Below are 21,742 nucleotides of genomic sequence, written 5' to 3' on the forward strand. Positions count from 1 at the left end.
TAGGACATGGGTATCTTGGGGGACATTATCCAATCTAATATCACAGTTGCTAATATCAAAAGATAAAAAATCAAGATGCAATCTCAATGCATTAACTGTACAAATCTTGGAGTCAGACATACACCCCTATGTGAGATAAATCTCATTCATCTGATTGCTTTGAAGATTCAATGAGATAATCTGCATGAGGCATGATGACAGCTACACTGAGATCACTCACCAAATGCCTGTGACTATTATTATTGGCTATTATTTGGCATTTTACCACCAGCTGACTTAGAGTTGCCTTCATAGCACTTGTCATATTTTATAATTATTAATTTCTTTGGGGTGACTGTGCAGTGTACAATGATTTTTAATTATGTAAATACGACCTTAATTCTCCTACAGACAAAAAATCTATTTGTTTAATCTGTCTCTCTCACGTTGGATCATGAACTCCACATGGGCGAGAGCTGTTTTACACACCATCAAATTCCCAGAATCCAGCCCACTCATGAATACATACATACTTAACAATCTATAAGTGTTTATGGAATTAATGAATTCAGTCTAATTTATAAAATAGTTCTTCTGGTTCCCCATTGCTTTCAAGATAAAATTCAGGTTCTTTACTTAGCAAGACAAACAAGTTTCAGTAAGAGCTAGTCCCATCTTGCTTCAAGTCTCACTTCCCACCACTCCCTGCCATCGTGTACCTTACCCTCCAGCAACACCAAACTTGCCCCATCCTCTCAGGCCTCCAGGACCTTTCTTGGGCCAGTGCAGCAGCTTTCTTTGTCTGGAATGGCCTCTCCCCACCCTCAGCGATGTGAACACACCCATACATCACCCCCTCCTTGTCACCTGGATAAGTCCCGCTCACCCCTGCTTAGCCCAATGCTCCACTCTGGACAGCTCCCTCATGGCCCCCCACATTCTGGACAAGGGGGCCTACCAGATCCTCCTTAGCCCCTTGAGCTTCTACCCACCCTGGCTTGAAGGGCACTGGATTGCAACTGCCTGTCCATCTGACAGCTTCTTCCCACCCTCACCCCAACAGCCTGTAAGATCTTTAAAAGCAGGGACCAGATCTTACTCACTGTTACATCCCCAGAGACTGGTAGGAAGTACATAATAGGTACTCAATTAATGTTAGCTGAACCCCTGCCTCTGTCTCTAGAATGTCAGCTCCTTGGGTACAGGGACGATTTTATTTCTCTTTATGTCTTCAGCCTCTGGCAGGAACATCGCGGGCACTCTACCAATGTTTGCTGAGTGGCCAAGTCTCTCCACAAGATGCCCTGCCCACACTAAGTTACAGGCTTGTGTGTCAATTACTGTGTGCTAATCACCACTGCTAGCCTTTGCAAGGATTAAAAATAAAAACAAGGGCTTCCCTGGCGGCACAGTTGTTGAGAGTCCGCCTGCCGATGCAGGGGACACGGGTTCGTGCCCTGGTCCAGGAATATCCCGCATGCCGCGGAGCGGCTGGGCCCGTGAGCCATGGCCGCTGAGCCTGCGCGTCTGGAGCCTGTGCTCCGCAACGGGAGAGGCCCCAACAGTGAGAGGCCCGCATATCGTAAAAAAATAAATAAATTAAAAAATAAAAACAAAATACTATTCTTCCCTCCAGAGCTCACAGGAAAATACAGTGGGCAAGACCCAACATAATTATCTATTGATGGCCTCTACAAATGCTTTTCAATGGATTCTACTAGTTATACTTCTCACCAAGAAGTATATCTCACAACAAGAAAGGCTAATGAATAATCCTAAAATAGCCACTATTTCTCTCATTCTATCAGTGATGCTCTAGTTCCTACTCTCCGTATGCCTGCTCTGCAGCTGCCCACACCCTTCTATGGATAACACCGGGGCTCCGACAACTCCTCTGACAAACCAACAGACCCACTGTGTGTCTAGCATCATCCCTTCCTCCTCTCTTTTGACCTTACTGACACTTTCCCAAGGAGGCCAGAGGACTTCCCTTCCCCAATCCACTCTTATCTCACTTGGCAGTCCCCAGATGCCCAGAGCACCAGCCCTATCTTCTGAAGCAGAACTCTGGTAGCAGAAGAAAGGACAGTTGGGGGCAGGAAAGAGGTGTTCACAGAACAGTCTCCAGAGCACCCAGACACACACACTGAAGCGGCAGATACAGCTTTATTTCCTGTATTATGGAGAAAAAAAATTATCAGTCTCCTATTAAGGAGCACATGGCTGGTTGTGTAACTGCATCCTTTACAACCGTTTACCTAATTAGTTTCTTTCCAACCAGCCTATTTATCAGCAGATATATTTTAAATTACTGTGAATTGGAGGGAATAGGAGATAAGGAAGGGAACTAACATTTGAGAAGAGGCTCCTGTGTGCCAGGCAAGGACTGTGCTGGGCATCTTTATATGCGCTAGCTCTTTAATCCTCACCAAAACCAGCATACCAAGAAAAAGACAATGTAGTGCTAGATACTGACCATCTGCATCTCCCAGGGCCTCAGAAAGTTTCAAGTATTCACAAAGCTGATAAGCAGCGTTATCATGATTTGAAGACAATATCCACAAAACCCGTGCTTTTTACACTACACGAAGTTTTCTGTTATGGAGCAGCTGCTATATGGCAGTCACATGGCCAATGATATTCCATGCATCTTCCCCACAACACTATGGGAAGTGGTTTCATGCAGTCACTTTATAAGCAAGGAAACCAGGCTCAGAAAGGTTAGGTACCTTGTCCAAGTCCATATTTACAAGGAGCTTTCACATTGAAATCTTAAAAACACCCGCTACCACTCCCCCACCACCCCGCCACACACACACACACACACACACACACACACACACACACACACACACGAGAGAGAAAAGAATAGCTCCAGCTATATTAAGCAGGAAAGGATTACAGGGAATTGGGTGCTTACAAAACTGATGGAAGAGCGGGATCTAGGCTGGGCCCCCAGGAATGGCACCCAGAACAACATCCAAATGGTATCTCAACTGCTGTTGAGGCCCCGACCGCCTTAGCCACAACCCAGGATGGAGAAGCTGCCATTATCAGTGTTGGCGCTGCATCAGCCAGGACTACACCAGCAACATAGCGTAGCAACAAGGCGGCCCCACCTTCATCCCCATTTAACTTGATTCCAATTTGAGCCTCAAGCAAGCACATCTGAATGACACTCTAATCATACCCAGAACCTGTACAGGAGGCTGATAAGGTGGAGTTTACCTTTGCAGCCTCTGCAGTTCAGGAAGGCACGCAGAGGAAGGAGGGATAGATGCTGAGCGAGTCATTCTACTGTATCTGTCATAGTCTGCACTCCCACGGGCCCCCAACGGCTACTGCTGAGAAGCCCCCTTCCGAAGAAGCTAAGGATCAAGTCCTCCTACTTACAAGCACTATGTATGCTGTGTATCTATTGTTTCTATCTGCTACATAGATCCCACTGTGTGAATCCACCACTTCTTACCTAGCCAGTCTGCCAGTGATGGAAACCCAAGCTGGCTTTTGGGCCTCCTTGGGAAATTACATAAGACATATGCTTGGCCCTGATGGGCTTTTGAGCTTACATCACCTGATTTCACTTTCATCCACTATAGAATAATAGGATATATAACTATATAAGTATGTATGTATATATGTATGTATATGTAGAATATAGAATGACAATAGGTAACTTCCATGGAGCATTTGCCATGAGTCAGATACTCTTCTAAATGTTGTAATGTACTAATTCATTTACTACAGTCCTCATGGATGGTCATAAAGATTAAGTTAAGCAACACAGGTATCTGGCATTTTATACCAGGGACATAGTGCTGCTCAGTAAGTGACAGTTCTTATCACCAACCACTAGGTCAAGTGAAGGACACCAAGGCCTGTCCATCACAGTCTGGAATGCACCGCCAGGCAAGATGACTCAGTTTCCCTCTGTGGACCCACCCTATGGCCTGTGCCACTTAGATTCTAGCCCCTTAAACACAGGTGGACCTGATCTGTTTCTCTCTCTAACTCCCCATGAGATTAGGATACCTTTGAGGCAGGGGGTGGGTCTTATTCTTTTCTATACTCTTTTCAACACCTCGCACAGTGACTGGTACATGTAGGCATTCAATCCATGACTGTTGGATGAAGATATTAATGTGTAGGGGAGTTTATGATAGTCCTAAACCTCATAAGAGAAAATCCTTGGGGTGTAGATTCCATAGGTGTTTCAAGGAGTATGGGCTCATTGGCCTTTAAAGGTCAAAAAAGGGTATTTCATAATATGCCAGGGAATGTTATTCTCCTAGAGGATGAACTATAGGGAGATACCAAAAACCGGGGCTGTTTCCTATATGCCTGGCAGAAGTTCAGTTGGGGTTGGGATAACGGGGAGGCAGCACCTTCCACAATGCTGAGGCAGCCCTGCTGTTCTCAGAAATGAACATTTCCTAAAGGGCTTCTTCTAGATCAGTTGCCAGACTAGGTGCTAGGCTTGCAAGCTCAGATGCCTACAGATGGCAGGCAAGGAACTTAAATGAGTGAGGAGTTCACTGAAGAAAAGAAGCAGTGGGGACCACGGACATCTTCTCAGCGACAGCTGCTGCTTAATCTCAGCCATTGTTGCCATGTAGGCTGTGGACCCAGTGTTAACCAGGTTCTTCTGTTTTTCAAAGAACGCCAGATGATATCGATGTTTATGGGTCTAACTTTTAATGTAAATTTGTAAGTTAAGATGGTCCTCAGGCCTCACATGTTCTCTGAGGAAAGTATAAGCTTTTACAGTTATCCAGGAAGAAGTGATCAGGTGCTTACCTAAGGCAGTGGCAATGGGGACAGATAGACGTGGCGGAGGTAGGATAACTAGATTTAACGACTAATTGGATGTAGATGATGAAAGATGTTGTAAAAGACTCTGATGTTTCCAGCCTAAATGACTTAGAGGAAGCCAGTGCCACAGGCAGCTTCATGAAATGGCACAAGAATGGCTCTTGAGTCAGACAGAACCGGTTCAAACTCAGCCTCATCACTTACTAACTGTATGACCTTGAGCATGCAGCTTAACCTCTCTGAGCTTCAGTTTCTTCATCTATTATATGGGGCTGTCTCCCATATAATTATTTTAGAAATAAAAGCAAAAATTATTTTTATTTTAGAAATAAAAACAAAATAAACAAATGGGACCTAATCAAACTTACAAGCTTTTGCTTGAAAGGAAAGGAAACCATAAACAAAACGAAAGACGACCTGTGGAATGGGAGAAAATATCTGCAAACGATGCAACCGACTAGGGCTTAATTTCCAAAATATACAAACAGCTTACACAACTCAACAACAACAACAGAAAACAACCCAATTGAAAAAATGGGCAGAAGAACTAGACATTTCTCCAAAGAAGACAAACAGCCAACAGGCATATGAAAAGATGCTCAATGTTGCTAATTATTAGAGAAATGCAAATCAAAACTAAAATGAAGTATCACCTCACACCAGTCAGAATGGTCATCATTAAGAAGTCTACAGGGACTTCCCTGGTGGTCCAGTGCATCCAACGCAGGGAGTGTGGGTTTAATCCCTGGTTGGGGAGCTAGGATCCCTCATGCCTCTTGGCCAAAAAAAAACAAAACATAAAAAAAAAAAAAACAGAAGCAATATTGTAAAAAATTCAATAAAGACTTAAAAAGAATGGTCCACATCAAAAAAGAATCTTCAAAAAAAAAAGAAGTCTACAAATAACAAATGCTGGGGAGGGGTGGAGAAAAGGGAACCCTCCTACACTACTGGTGGGAATGTAAGTTGGTACAGCCACTATGGAAAACAGTATGGAGGTTCTTCAGAAAACTAAAAATAGAGCTGCCATATGATCCAGCAATCCCACTCCTGGGCATACATCTGGACAAAAATATAATTCAGAAAGATACATACACTCCAGTGTTCATAGCAGCACTATTCACAATAGCCAAGACATGGAAACAACCTAAATGTCCATCGACAGATGAATGGATAAAGAAGATGTGGTACATATATACAATGGAATACTACTCAGCCATAAAAAAAGAACAAAATGCCATTTGCAGCCATGGGGATGGAACTGGAGATTATCATACTAAGTGAAGTAAGTTAGACACAGAAAGACAAAACCATATGATATCACTTATATGTGCAATCTAAAATATGACACAAATGAACTTTTATTTAAAGAGAAACATACAGACATAGAGAACAGACTTGTGGCTGCCAAGTGGGAGAGGGTGGGAGAGGGATGGAGTGGGAGTTTGGGATTAGCAGATGCAATAAACCACTAGGTCCTACTATACAGCACAGGGAACTATATTCAATATTCTATAATAAACCATAATGGAAAAAAATATATATAACTGAATCACTTTGCTGTACAGCAGAAATTAACACAACATTGTAAATCTACTGTATTTCAATAAAACTAAATAAAAATTGTAAAACTATACAGGGTAATGTTGAAATATATATCACAGGCGTTGTTAATAAAGATTAAATAAGATTGTGCATGTAGATTGCTTAGCATAGAACCCGGCACATAATAAGAGCTTAAATGTTTGTCAAATTTATTAGCAACATCTCTTCATTCTACGTCCAGTAAAATGAAGTGTTGGGGTTTTTTTGTTTTTTGTTTTTTTTCTTGGTAGTTTGTACTCTTCCCCATCCCCTGATCCAGGAGTATCATGTGACCCAGGCCTGGCCAATGAGAACATTACATTCTTCTGGTGATAGTGATTAGTTCAGGGACCAGATCACATAGTCTGAGAATGGAATCAATGTAGTAAGCAGAGTTAAGGGATGAAAGATAAACCGAGTGCTTCTGGAACATTTGGTTGTCTTCAGCATGCCACATCTGAAATCAACTCTATGTCTGGACTTTTCAATTAATATTCCTTTAGATTATGTCATTTGGATTGGATTTTCTAACATGTATCACTAAAAGAATCCTGATTTATCACTACAACTACTGTTATTATGACTTTTTAACTTAGACTCCTAATGATTGGCATAGCCTTCATAGAATTTAAAGCTGACAGCAGTTGGGTAAGCCGTCTCCAGCCATGGTCCCCTGGGGGTGAGGCCCTGTTCTTAGATGAGGGTGAGAACATGGCATGTATCTGAGGTACCCTTAGAATCTATCCCAAGGTGGGGACTTACCCCCTCACAGCTCAGCAGCACCTACCGAGCTTGAAGTTCAGAAACCCAGTCTGAGGGTGAGGCAACAGGTATGGGGTCACTTCTTCTGTAACTTCTGTGGTTCTTGTCTGGCTTCCAGAGGAGACTCTCAGGTTGGACATTAGCTCGGGAAGCAGAAGTCAGGTGAGATGTAGAGACTAAAGAGAACCCTGGATGTTTGGAGAGAAAACCCTTCATCTTGATCCTCCAGGGATATGGTACCTAGGCCTTACCAGCCTGCTGTCACATCCCATGGGGTCATGAGAGAGGGTGTTACATGTGCAGGGCTCTGGCATTTGGGAGACACGGGTTTTAGCCCTGTCTGCAAAACACACTAGATGTCTAATCTAGGGACATGCTACTTGCCTCTCTGATCCTTATTTTCCTCATCAAGAAAGCTGGGAGAATTTAATAAAATGATATATCTATAGCACTTAGCAGTGTCTGAAACATAGTATGTATGTTCTTAGCAAACACTTTTTTTTTCCTCTCTGAGTCTCAAGTTACTCATCTGTAGAGTAAGGGCAATGAGACTAAACTCTGGTTACTGGATAATCCATGAGGTTCCTTCTAGCTTGAAAATATTTCAAAACACTCTGGATTTCTTTAGCTTATTTAAACTGAAAATAAAACATACTGCAAGCTTATCATGATACTATAGAAACATAACCCTTCATGCAAAACTCTTGGTGTCAAAAGCAATTCATAATTATTTAGGATTCTTTATTGAATTCCTCAGTACATAAAAGACTAAAGCAGACATTAGACTGCTCCAAAGCTTGTATATAACAGAAAACACCCAGGGAGGTATGGGTAGTGCTCCTATGGTGGTTTTGAAATACGTCCACAAGTTCTGTGATATTCTCTTCTTCAAGAGGTGAAGACTAAATCTCTTCTTGTGTGTGGGGGGCTGAACTTGTTGATTCTCTTCTAAGAAACGGACCAAACAGAAGGGACAGTGTGACACTTTGAAGCCCAGCTCATAAAACGCATTGTGCTTCCTCCCGCCAAGAGCCGTATGAATGAGCTGCCTTGCAGGAGAGCCCTTCAGTCCAGTCAAGTCTGCAGGTGACTGCAGCCCCAGCAACACCTTGAGCGCGGCCACCCAGGTGAGTCGCTTTGGAATTCCTGACCCACAGAAACTGTGGGATAATAAATATTTGTTGCTTTAAGCCATTAAGTTTGGGGGTAATTTGTTACATAACTGCTAATAACTAAGACAACCCCATAATCAAGCACATTGATAATTTTGCAAGGCGACGTATAAATATTCATAGTAAGTGGTTTAAATAACATCTGCAAATAAACTTCCTTCAATTCAGTCAAGTTTGACTGCAAAGTGAGTTGCCCCAAACTTGACTTCCGGTTTTCAGCGCATTTTTATTTTATTTTATTTTATTTTGTAAAGGTAGATGAGAAATTGTGAACAGGGATTACATAATGCAAAACACTTAAGGTGGGGGGGTGGGGGGGTGGGGGGTAGGTGGGGGGGTGGGGGGGTGGGGGGTAGGTGTGGGGGTGGGGGGGTGGGGGGTAGGTGTGGGGGGGGTGGGGGGTGGGGGGTAGGGGTGGGGGGGGTGGGGGGGTAGGGGGTGGGGACAAATTTTTCAGTCCCAGTGTGCCTGTTAGACAATGACCGTGTCAGAAAAATGTCCTGAGTTAATTTTCTTATAAACAAGCATTATCAGCCGCAAACTGCCTTCCCCACTAAACTGTGTACTCGAATGTATGGACTTTCTCATCTTCACAGACTTTGCAGCCTCAGGGATTTTTAGAGATCATCTAGGCCATAGTTTTCCAAAGTACGATAAAGAGGTCACCCTCATCAGAACTGGGAAGGTTGGGGGCTTCCCTGGTGGCACAGTGGTTAAGAATCCACCTGCCAATGCAGGGGACACGGTTTCAAACCCTGGTCCGGTAAGATCCCACATGCCGCGGAGCAACTAAGCCCGTGCGCCACAACTACCGAGCCTGTGCTCTAGAGCCCGTGAGCCACAACTACTGGGCCTGTGCGCCTAGAGCCCGTGCTCTGCAACAAGAGAAGTCACCACAGTCAGAAGCCCGCGCACCGCAACAAAGAGTAGCCCCCGCTCCCCGCAACTAGAGAAAGACCGTGCGCAGCAACGAAGACCCAATGCAGCCAAAAATAAATAAATAAAATAAATAAATTTATTAAAAAAAAAAGAACTGGGAAGGTTGGGAGAGGTACTTGTAATGCAGACTCTGAGGCCTTAGCCAGGCCTGCTGTGTCAGAATCTCAGACCTAGGAATCATATTAGCTTCACGGTGTTGGGTAAATTAGCTAACCTCTTTAAACCTGAGTTTCTGCATCTATAAAACGGGGATAATAATACATGCTTCTTAAGATTACTAGCAGGATCAGAGGAAATGGTATAGTAAAGTGTCCAACACAGTGCCTAGTATAAAAATGATTTCTGAATTGAGTTATATAATTAAGTGTATACCTTGATTCCAGGAAGCCCAGGACCAGGGGAATGCATAATACCACCTCCTCTGCCGTACAAGGCATCAGTGGGGTGTAAGAGCTTAAGTATGATAATAGTATTAATAACAGCAACACTATTGTTGAATGTTTAAGTGCCAGGTACTGATCTAAACACTTAGCTAACATTAACTTATTAAATTCTCATAACAATCCTGTGAGGCAGATGCTGCCTTTTGACCCATTTTACAGATGAGGAAACTGAGACACAAAGCAGTTAAGTAACAGACTAAAGTTATAGCTTCCAGGTGGCAGAGCCAGGATTTGAACCTAAATAGTTTGTAAGAGTAAGATTCACCCAGGTTTGCTCTCCTTAAAATAAAAGAGAAGGGACCCCAAGTCCCAAAGCATATTCCTTTCTTGATGAATGTCTGCTACTCTGCCTCAGAGCTATAGCTGAACCTGAGATCCCAAGTGAATTGTGGATCCTGGCAAAGCTGGCTCTCATGCTCTTACCAGGAGCATGTTTGGATGAAACAAAGGGAAGCACTGGGCCTAGGGCAGACGGACACTTTCTGGAGAAAGCAGTCCAGGCAGGAAGCCTGGAGGGCCCCCAAGAGTAGCTTAGCTTCTTTTAGCCTGAGCCAACTTCAGCTTTAGAGCCGTCACACAATCCATTTCCTCTGCCCAGAATTCTCCCTGGGCTTCTTTATCCTTCAAGTCCTATCCTTTACGTCCTCCGAGAGGCCTTTATCTGATATTCCATTTGAAATAGATGTCCCGTCCCATCCCCCATTCTCGATTATTCTCTGTAATAGCCCACTCTTTAGCTCCTACCAGCACTTACCATAAATTTTAATGATTTTTAGAAATCTTTCATCTGTTTCCTGATCTTCCTCACGGCTTCAGGAGAGCAGGAACCATGTCTGTCTCATTCACCACTGTAAACTTCGGGACCTGAGTGTAAACAAGGTGTGGCACATAATTGATTCCATCAGGACTTGTCAAATGCTGGTGAATATGATGAAAAACATGAGTGGATATACTGGCCTTTCCCTCTCCTGCCCACATTGACACCCATTCCTCATCACTTCACCCTACATCTTTCCCTTTGAAGGGAATCGCTGAGCTTGGATAGGGGACAGACCTGCTTTCTGCACCTGTCACTGTTCTTAGCAGAGGATTTCTCCCACTCTCCAGCCCCAGTCTTTATCACAAAGCACCAACATCTTCTGGGAGGAAGGCTGAACCAAGCACGGAAGCGTGACCTGAACAGAGTGGTTCAAAAAACCTACTTAAATATTTTTAAAAGTAACCAGCTTTGGAGCTCCAAAGTCTTCAGTCCTAGAAAGAAAAATAGAATGGATTCAGTGATTTATACTACTGGGAGCAAGGGTTTTCTTTAAGCTACAACCAGCGTCATTAGCCATTGTATACAATCCACTGAGTGATATCCAAGGTTTGAACCAATTAAGCCACAGCTTCAGATCATGGCTGGAGACAAATGATGGCAGAGAGAAGGCACCGAGGCCCCATCTCACACCCCAGCTGTAGACAACGGATAGTCCTATTGACTCTGGCAAGAAAAAACATTGAAATACATTTGAGGCAGGGCAGTAACTTTTCTGTTGAATGTGTTCTTTCCCTGCAGAGCCCTAAGAAAGTAAAACTGATAACTCGAATGACTTCAAAGTGGCAAATGGTACAATTCACTGAGAAAACCAGGGCTGCACAATCATTAAAATAGCAGAATCTCCCAGAAGCAATTCCTAGAAATAAAATGCCAACCACAGTACAAATTGTCAGAAAGCCTTTGGAGCAGGAATTTCCAGCTTGACAGAAACCATCCACATAGTGTACTGAGACAAAAGAATAGCATTATCCCAATTCCTTACACTTGCACTGTTACTGAGACTTGGAATTTAACTATTCAACTAAATAATTGCTCTGAAGTTCATTTGACATTTTTAGCTCGGTGACCCTGGGTGTGTTACTTGACTTCTCTGGGTCTCTATATCCTATAAAATGGAAATAATTGTAGTACATATTTGCCTCATGTAGTATAAAGACTAAATAGATTATAATATACCTAAGTGCTTAATGCAGTGTCTGACATATAGTAAATGCTATGGAAGTGTTGAAAACCGATTAATTTTTGCATATGTTTATATGGTTATTGCAAATATGCTCACAGTGAAGCTTCACACATCTCCATCACATTGAATCCTACTACCAGTTTGTTCTTCCACTTCCTTCCTAGAGCAACCTGAGGGCAAGGACTCAGTCTCTTTCTCCATGTATCCTGGTGCCATCAATGATCTGGCAAATAAGCATTCAGTAAGTATTTCTGATGAATAAATAAAGGCATACTACTCTGAGGTTATAAAATGAATATCACACAGTCCTTGCCCTTGAAGAGCTCATATCCACTGGGGGAGAAAGACACTGAACAAAACTCCATCATGTGATTGATTAGAATTCTTAAAGAGAATAGAATTCTAATCTCTTAAAGAGATTAGAATTCTTAAAGAAAACACTGCTGTTAGAATTTGCTTGGGTTGGGGTAATGAGGGAAGAAGGTGATGTATAAACCAACCTCAAAGTAGGGGAGGACTTTTGCCAAGTAAAGGTTGAGTGAAGGAGGTGGCATCTCAACTGAGTTTGAAGGATGAGTAGGAGTTGGCCAGACGAAGAAGGAAAAGAGGACTCTGTGGGCAGATGAAGTAGCATGCATGTGCTTCAGGCTCTTGTGTGGGGAAAGCATGTGGATCTGTATATGTGTGAGAGAGACATTTCGCTATCGACTGTAAATTCCTGTAGAACAGGGGTCAGCAAGCTTTCTCTATAAAGGGTTAAATAGAAACAGTTTTCAGCTTTGTGAACCATCCAGTCTGTTGCAACTACTCAGCTCTGTCACTGTAGCAAGAAATCAGCCGTAGATAATATGTAAACAAATGACGTGGGCAGATTCAGCCCAAGGAGGGCTGAATTTGGCCCATGGGTCCTAGTTTGCCAACTCCGACTACAGAACAAGGAAACTGCCCTCTGGCTTCCCAAGGATACAGTGCATGAAGGTGCCCAACCCACAGGGCTTATGCTAGGGAGCCCTTCACATGACCAGACTTGCTCTTTGCATGGGTTATCAAGTGCTGTGCTACAAATTATCTCAAAACTTAGTGGCTGAAATTATCAATATCTATGACAGTTTCTGTAGGTCAGGAAGAAATTTGGGTAGTTCTGGCTCAGAATCTCTTCTGAGGTTGCAGTCAAGATATCAGCCAGGGCTGCAGTTATCTGAGAGCTCTACTGGGGCTGGAGAATCTACTTTCAATAAAAGTAGCTGACAAGTGTGTGCTAGCTTTGGCAGGTGGCCTCAGTTCTTCCCCACATGGGCCCTTCCACATGGCTGCTTGAGTATCCTCCACAACATGGTGGCTGACTTCCCCCAGAGCACACAGTCCAAGGGACCAAGGTGGAAGTCATGACCTAGCCTAGGAAGTCACACACTGTCACTTTTGCCATATGTTATTTGTCATAAAGACAAACATGGATTCAATATGGGAACATACACTATGCAAGACACGAACACTAGGGGGCAAGGAATACTGAAGGTAATGTTGAGGCTGGCTACCACACCCTTTCTCCATAACCCACAGTGACATATGCTTCACTCTTCTCTCCCCTCTTTCAGTCAAATGTTATAACAGAAACGTCAGAGAATTTGAATGTCCCAAACCCTTCATATTACCCATAAAAGACAATAAGAAGGCCACTTGGATAATGTGGAGATGTTAAAAAATTAAATAAATCCTGGACTTCTCTGGTGGAGCAGTGGTTAAGAATCTGCCGCCAATGCAGGAGAGACGGGTTTGATCCCTGGTCCGGGAAGATCCCACATGCCGCGGAGCAACTAAGCCTGTGAATGTGCCACAACTACTGAGCCTGCGCTCTAGAGCCCGCGAGCCACAACTACTGAGTCCGCGTGCTGCAGCTACTGAAGCCTGCATGCCTAGAGCCCATGCTCTGCAACAAGAGAAGCCACCACAATGAGAAGCCCATGCACCGGAACGAAGAGTAGCGCCAGCTCACCGCAACTAGAGAAAGCCCACATGCAGCAACAAAGACCCAACGCAGCAAAAAAATATAAATAAATAAATAAATCCTTGCTATATTTACCTAGAGCATGAGAGAGACTAGGGTACAAACACAGGAAGCTCATCTCTGTAATTCTCCCTGAAGGAAATGGCTTATTGGATAAACCATTAGTTGTTCCTCATCAATAAATCTCCATGCCAGTTTCCTCACTTGCCTAAAGGTGAGCTGTATGAGATAGCCAGATACTTTACTCTTCACCTTCCATAAATGAAGTAGAATCCAGAAACTGCTAAAAATTTTACCTAGAAACATAGCTTACTGTTCCCCAAACAAACCCAGTGGGGCTACTTGAGGAAACAGGCTGAACAACTCCATTTCTATCAAACTATTTGGGACTTAGGGTTCTAACACTTTAGAATTGACGAGACCTCACCATTTTTTTCCAGCCTCCAACTTGGTCCAGCACCCCTTTCCCCTGCACTCCTGACCAACAGCCTTTCTGCTTCTGTTCACAGGTATCACAGGTCCTTTGTGGCTAGGCAGGGCCTGGGGAGAAGCTAGGTGGCATCTCTGCAGAGTATCTCTTCAAGTGGTGCACGGAGGCTCTGTGCTTTGTGACTGGGGGAAAAGAGAGTTTTATTTATTTTGCTTGTCCAGGTGACAGAGACCATTGAGAGAGAAGTAAAGGTGACAGGGAGGGACAGGATATTGTATTAATTTGACCCAAATCTAACTGTTGGACTTCTCTGAAACCCTATAACCAAGAATATGAGGGCCAGAAGCTGAGAGAGACATCTTGTTGTTGAGAGATAGAAGACTCTGGCCAAAAGTAGTGTTTCTTGAGGACTCGTATGACAAACTGTGGCACAGAAGTGGGACCATTCTCCACAGCTCTCAGGACCCAGTGACACACGGGGATGCTGAGCCAGAGGGACCAGGGTGCATTGTGAGGAAGCCCCCTTGGCACATACATTGGTACACACAGGGATGCTGAGCCCGAGGACCAGAGTGCATTGTGAGAAAGCAGACACTGGCACAGACATTGTTGTTCTAACAATTAGTATAGTTGGCAGAGGTAGGAGCAAGTCAGCCTAAATAGTGCCAAGAGCTAAGATGTCACCAAGAGGGAAGCCACAGTGTATGACAGGTGCTCATACCATATGCACTAGGTTGTAGGCGGAGGTAGGTACTCCATGGGGACTCCTGGAAATGACCCAGGCACCTCTGGGTGGGGGGAGAAACTCCTATAATTCGACATGTAGGGGCTATATCTTGGGGTATTCATATAAATGTGCCCTCACTATAGTGGTAAAGAGCATGGATTTTGGAGCCAGACTAGCTGAGTTTGAGTCACAGTGTGGCCCTGGGCAAGTTACTGAACCTCTCTGAGCCTATTTTTCCTCATCTGTAAATTGGAGATAATAATATACTACTTCAGAAGGTTGTTGTGACTATTCCAGGAATTACATATGTAAAGTACTTAGAACAGTGCCACCATAATAACCACCACATAATGGTTGAAAAACTTTTTTTTGTTCTCACAAGTTGGTGATGCCAGGAACAAACTTGTTATATAGGCTTCCTGGGATGAAACTTATCTCTTCCACTATAAAGACTGTTGCTTGTTGGAAAATTCTAGTTATTAAAATTCTTTCTGTTAAGGCAACTTTCCTCCTTGCAACTTCTCCACATTGGTTTCAATTTTTCTCTGAGCTATTCCAGGATAAACCTGTCTCGTGGTAACAGCTCACTGAGACACCTCTCAGGATCTCCCTGAGTTTTCTCTTCGACGTGCTGAGCAGCCCCAGATCTTTCAACCATTTCCCAGAAACCTGGCCCCCAGGTCCCTCTCCATCCCAGAGGCATGCCTCTGAATGCACTGCAGATCGCCAGCATTGGGGAGGGATGTGGACTACAAGCAGACAGCCTGGGGACTGTCTCTAGGATACCCCCCCCCTCACATGAACACATGTTCCTTATAGGAAAAAATGTCAGATGAACCCAACCGTTTCAAATTAATTTTGTTTGGGAGAGCAAAGGAAAGGGAATTTCCAAACAGGGCCAAGGTCTTTGTCAAAGCTGTTCCTCTAAGATAGAGATGGACAACTGGCTGCCTGGAGAGGGCCCAGCTGGGAAGTGTAACCCCGAACAGGGACATGAGCCAGCGCTGGCTCCTCCTTTCAGGAGGTGAGAAGGAAAAGCTGGTTTCCTCAGTAGAGATAAGCACAGAGTGTGTGCTCCAGGAATAAATAAAACTTCTTGTACCTGGCACGGGCCGTAACTCCTGCCCCCAGCTGAGACACATGCCTCTCTCACTCCACTTTCACCGTCCGAAGCCCTGGAGAGTAGTTGTCTGCCCCCCCACTCCAGGGCAGGAGGCTGCCAGCACATTTCCGGGCTTCACTGGCTCAGGACTTTCTAAATGATTTTCTTTTATGGGCCGGAGGGGTAGAAGAACAGGAGGTAGGAGGGAACATGGAAAATGTCATTTTGGTCTCAATCAGACTATTTTCTGAAGAATGACAGTTGAAACTGTCTTCAGTTGCTTTGTGTTTGGCAATATTTCATAAGGATTATGCCCAAGGACAGTTTTGGAAATAAGGCCTCCTCATTTCTTTTTTAAAAAGGTTCCGCCTATTATAAAAGTAAGGCCTGCTCATCAAAGGGGGAAAAAAGCTATCAACCATAATTCAACAATCCAAAGGCAAACTTCATTAACACTTTAGTGCATCTCTTGCCAGAATTTGTCAGAACTTATTATCTCTTTTCCAAATAATTATAATCATAGTTTACAAAACACGATCTCAAATCATTCACACATTTTATGAACATTTCTTCTATTATTATATACTTTACACAAATGTGTTTTTTAACAGTTTTATTAAGATGTAATTCACATACCATATGAATTTAAATTTGCCCATTTAAAGTATATAGTTCAGTGGTATTTAGCATACACAGAATTGTGCAACCATCACCATAATCAATTTGAGAACATTTTTATTACCCCCATCCCCAGCCCTACCCCAACCCTAGCCTTAGGCATCCACTCTTTCTGTCTCTATAGATTTGCCAATTCTAGATGTTTCATGTAAGTGGAATTATACAATATATGGTCTGTTGTGACTGTCTTCTCTCACTTAGCATAATTTTTTAAAGGCTCATCCATGTTATAGCATGTATCAATACTTCATTCCTTTTTATTTCCAAATAATATTCTATTATATGGATATGCTACATTTTATCAATTTGTCACTTGATGGACATTTATGTTGTCTCCACTTTTTAACTACTATAAATAATGCTGCTGTGAACATTTGTGTACAAGTATGTTTTTATTTCTCTTGGGTATATACCTAAGAGTGGAATTGCTGGGTCATATGGTAACTCTATGTTTAACCTTTTGTGGAACTGACATAGTGTTTGCCAAATTGGCTGCATCATTTTACATTCCCAGCAGCAGTGTATGAGGGTTCTAATTTCTCCACATCCTTGCCAGCACTTGATACTATCTGTCTTCCTTAGTGTAACCATCTAGTGGGTATAAAATGGTATCTCATTATGGTTTTGATTTGCATTTCCCCAATGGCGAATGATGTTACAATGGAATACTACTCAGCTGTAAAAAAAACCAAAATAATACCATTTGCAGCAACATGGATGCAACTAGAGATTATCATACTAAATGAAGTAAGTCAGAGAGAGAAAGACAAATACCATATGATATCACTTAAATGTGGAATCTAAAATATGGCACAAATGAACCTATCTACAAAACAGAAACAGACTCACAGATGTAGAGAAAGATTGGTGGTTGCCAAGGGGGAGGCGGGTGGGAGAGGGAAGAACTGGGAATTTGGGATAAGCAGATGTAAACTACTATATATAGGATGGATAAACAACAAGGTCCTACTGTATAGCACAGGGAACTATATTCAATATCCTGTGATAAACCATAATGGAAAAGAATATTAAAAAATCATGTCTCTATGTGTATAACTGAGTCACTTTACAGCAGAGATTGGCATAGCACTGTAAATCAACTATGTTTCAATTAAAAAAATAGAGAAATGCAAATCAAAGCTACAATGAGGTACCACCTCACACCGGTCAGAACGGCCATCTTTAAAAAGACTACAAATAACAAATGCTGGAGAGGGTGTGAGGAAAAGGGAACCCTCCTATACTGTTGGAGGGAATGTAAATTGGTGCAGCCACTATGGAAAACAGTATGGAACTTCCTCAAAAAACTAAAAATAGAGCTGCCATATGATCCAGCAATCCCACTCCTGGGCATATATCTGGACAAAACTATAATTTGAAAAGATACATGCACCTCTATGTTCATAGCAGCACTCTTTACAATAGCCAAGACATGGAAACAACCTAAATGTCCATCAACAGATGAATGGATAAAGAAGATGTGGTACATCTATACAATGGAATACCACTCACCCATAAAAAAGAATGAAATAATGCCATTTGCAGCAACATGAATAGACCTAGAGATTATCATACTAAGTCAGAAAGAAAAAGACAAATATCATATGATATCACTTATATGTGGACTCTAAAATATGACACAAAAGAACTTATCTGTGAAACAGAAACAGACTCACAGACATAGAGAACAGACTTGTGGTTGCCAAGGGGGAGAGGGGTGGGGGAGGGAAGAACTGGGAGTTTGGGATAAGCAGATGCAAACTATTATATATAGAATGGATAAACAAAAAGGTCCTACTGTATAGCACAGGGACCTATATTCAATATCCTATAATAAACCATAATTGAAAGGAATATGATAAAGAATATATATATGTATAACTGAATCACTTTCCTGTACAGAAGAAACTAACATAACATTGTAAATCAACTATACTTCAATAAACTAAATTTTAAAAAATAAAACAAAATAAAGATGTTTGACTACATTGCTTTCTCAAAAGTTTTTATTGGTTTACACTCCTTTCAGCAGTATATAGTTGACCCTCTGCATCCACAGATTCAACCAACCTTGGATCAAAAATATTCGGGAAAAAAAAAATTCCAGGAGGTTCCAAAATGCAAAACTTGATTTGCTGCACACTGGCAACTATTTACATAGCGTTTACAGGCATACTTCCAAGATATTTTGAGTTTGGTTCCAGACCATGGCAATAAAGCAAATATCGTAATAAAGCAAGTCACATGAATTTTTTTGGTTTCCCGGTACATATAAAAGTGATGTTTACACTGTCCTGTAGTCTATTAAGCGTGCAATAGCAGTATATCTAAAAAAGTACATACCTTAATTAAAAAGGACTTTATTGTTAAAAAAAATGCTATCATCTGTCTGAGCCTTCAGCAAGTTGTAATCTTTTTGCAATAGTAACATCAAAGATCACTGATCACAGATCACCATAACAAATATAATAATAATGAAAAAATATGAACTCTTGCAAGAATTACCAAAATGTGATGCAGAGACAGGAAGTGAGCAAATGCTTTTGGAAAAATGGCACCGACAGTTTGCTCGACACAGGGTTCCTACAAACCTTCAATTTGTAAAAAACACAGTATCTGTGGAGCAGGATAAAACAAACCTCAGTAAAATTAGGGGTATGTTGTACATTGTATTTATAACTATTTACAAAGCATTTACATTGTATTAGGTATTATAAGTAATCTAGAGATGATTTAAAGTATAGGGGAGGATGTGCATGGGTTATGTGCAAATACTATTCCACTCTATATAAGGGACTTGAGATTTTCATATCTGCGGGGCTCCTGGAGCAAATCCCCCAACGGGTACTGAGGAAGGACTATATAAGGACTGTATAAGAAAGCTCTCATTTTGTCATAATTGCAAGGGAATTTGTATTTTTTAAAAATTTTTGCTAACTTGATTGGCACACACTTTTTTTACTAATTTGTTTTCTAGTTGCATTTCTTACTCTGAATTTTCTGATTCTGTCCTTTCCCACATTTAAGTGTTTTTCTTGCTTCCTTGTTTGAACTCCTTTTATAGCCCATCTAATTGTTTGGCTCCCTATCATTCATTACCCTGTAGCATACTGATCAAAAATTCTTGCTGGATCACTTGAATCTTCTGCCTCCATAGTGAGAACTTGCAAAGACTTAAGTTAGTCTTTTTTAATGTTTTAGCATCTTTTTACCAGCTGTTTCCACTCCTGGCAGTTCTCATCCTGCAAAACTTCTTATAGTTGCACCGTAACATTTTTGTTTCTTTGCTTTCTCTTGAAAATGGTCCTTTGCTTTCTCCTGAAAATTACCAGTCCTGTGTTCCACCCCCTCAAAGCTCTTCTGGTTGGCTCATTAATTAATTTAACTGTGCAAATAATATAGTTATGTAGGATAAAGCATTCTGCATGCATTACTTCACATTGGCTCACATAAACACTAAGAGATAGTTATCACTATCATTCCTGAGACTGGAAACCTGAAACACAGAGAGATTTAGTAGCTTTTTCAAAGCCACATAGCTAGTAAGTGGTTGAGCTGGATTTTGACCCCAAGCCCTCAGACTCCAGAGCCACTGGGGTAGTCAGCTAGTTTATCTGATCCATGAAATTACATCAAGGGAAAGTAGATGAATAGGGCCTGGTGTTACCATCCCAGGTCAAAATGTACACTTTCATAGTGACCTCAACCCAAAGTTATGACTAGTTTTGGTCACCATGACAAGACAGGTACAAGGTAGGGGAGCTATTTTAGGGTCAGATGCCATTGTTTCCCTTTCTCAAAGCACGCTGCTTTGTTCTATATTGTATCTGAGCTAAATATGTATAGTCCTGGCACAGAGTAAGTGCTCAAGAAACACTGGTTTTCTCTCCCTGCTTCCTTGGCCCCCAAGAGATGCCCTATCATCATCAGTGAAGAACTTTGGTGACAGATTTTCAACTTCACTCTCAGAGTAGTAATAAAAGCTGCCCTCTTAATGCAGTCTATTGCCAGGCACTGGCCTAAGCAATTCACATACACATCACCTCATAAACTCATGTCAATCTCACCACATGCCTGAGAAGTCACTCCTTAAACACAAAGTCAAACGACATATTAAAACATCTGGAAAGATGATCCTTTTCCATATATATCAGGTCATGTTACTACTCTTCCGCTCAAACCCCCAGCGGCTTCTCAACTCATTTAGAGTAAAACTTAAAGGCTTTACATGGAGTAATGTTCCTTCTTACTTTTCCTCAAACATTCATTCAAAGCATACCTTCCACATTAGGGTCATTGCATCTGCTGTTCCTCCCACCTGGAATCTTCTTCTCTACACTTAGTTCACGTTTCAGCTCAAACGTCACCTTCTCAGAGGGGCTTTCTTTGACCACCCCTTCTAAATAGCTTCTTTCCACCCCTCATACCCCTTACTCTGCTTTGTTCATTGCACTTGCCACCTGGCATCCATATTTATCTATTATCTGTTTCACTCAACTAGATTCTAGGTACATGAGAAAAGGAACTCTGTCTTTGTTCACGCCTGTACTTATTCCCCAGAGCCTTGAGTCACACATTGCAGGTGCTCCAAAAAGTATTTGTGGAAGGAAGGAAGGAAGGAAGGAAGGGAGGGAGGGAGGGAAGGAGGGAGGGAGGGAGGGAGGCAGGAAGGAAGGAAAGAACTGTTAATATACCCATTTCATAGACGAGGACTCAGGTTAAGTAACTTGCTCAAGATCACACACCTAATTAAGTGGCAAGACAGAGATCTAAGACTTCAACTCTTAACCACTACATGGTTCTGTCACTAATTATCACCTCACACATACAGGAGTATTGGAGAGTTTATTTGCAATATTGGGTGATTTTTTTTAAAAGAGGCCTAAGTAAATGTTATTTATAGATAACTTGCTTTAAAAAAAAAAAAAGGAAAAAGAAAACACAGAGAGAACCAAAAAGCAACATACACATTCTGGGTGAAAACACAAAATCAGAAGTGCTTGAATATTTTAGTTGGCTATGGCTTAGTACTTTATTTTAATGCCTTCTCACATGTACACTCAAAAGGCATGGAATAATTCTGTCTGTGACATAGGGCAGTCGCTG

The sequence above is a fragment of the Delphinapterus leucas genome, chromosome 1 (assembly GCF_059928025.1).
Source record: "Delphinapterus leucas isolate spDelLeu-1000000601 "Yukka" chromosome 1, BTC_Dleu_Yukka2, whole genome shotgun sequence".
NCBI classification, from domain to species: domain Eukaryota; kingdom Metazoa; phylum Chordata; class Mammalia; order Artiodactyla; family Monodontidae; genus Delphinapterus; species Delphinapterus leucas.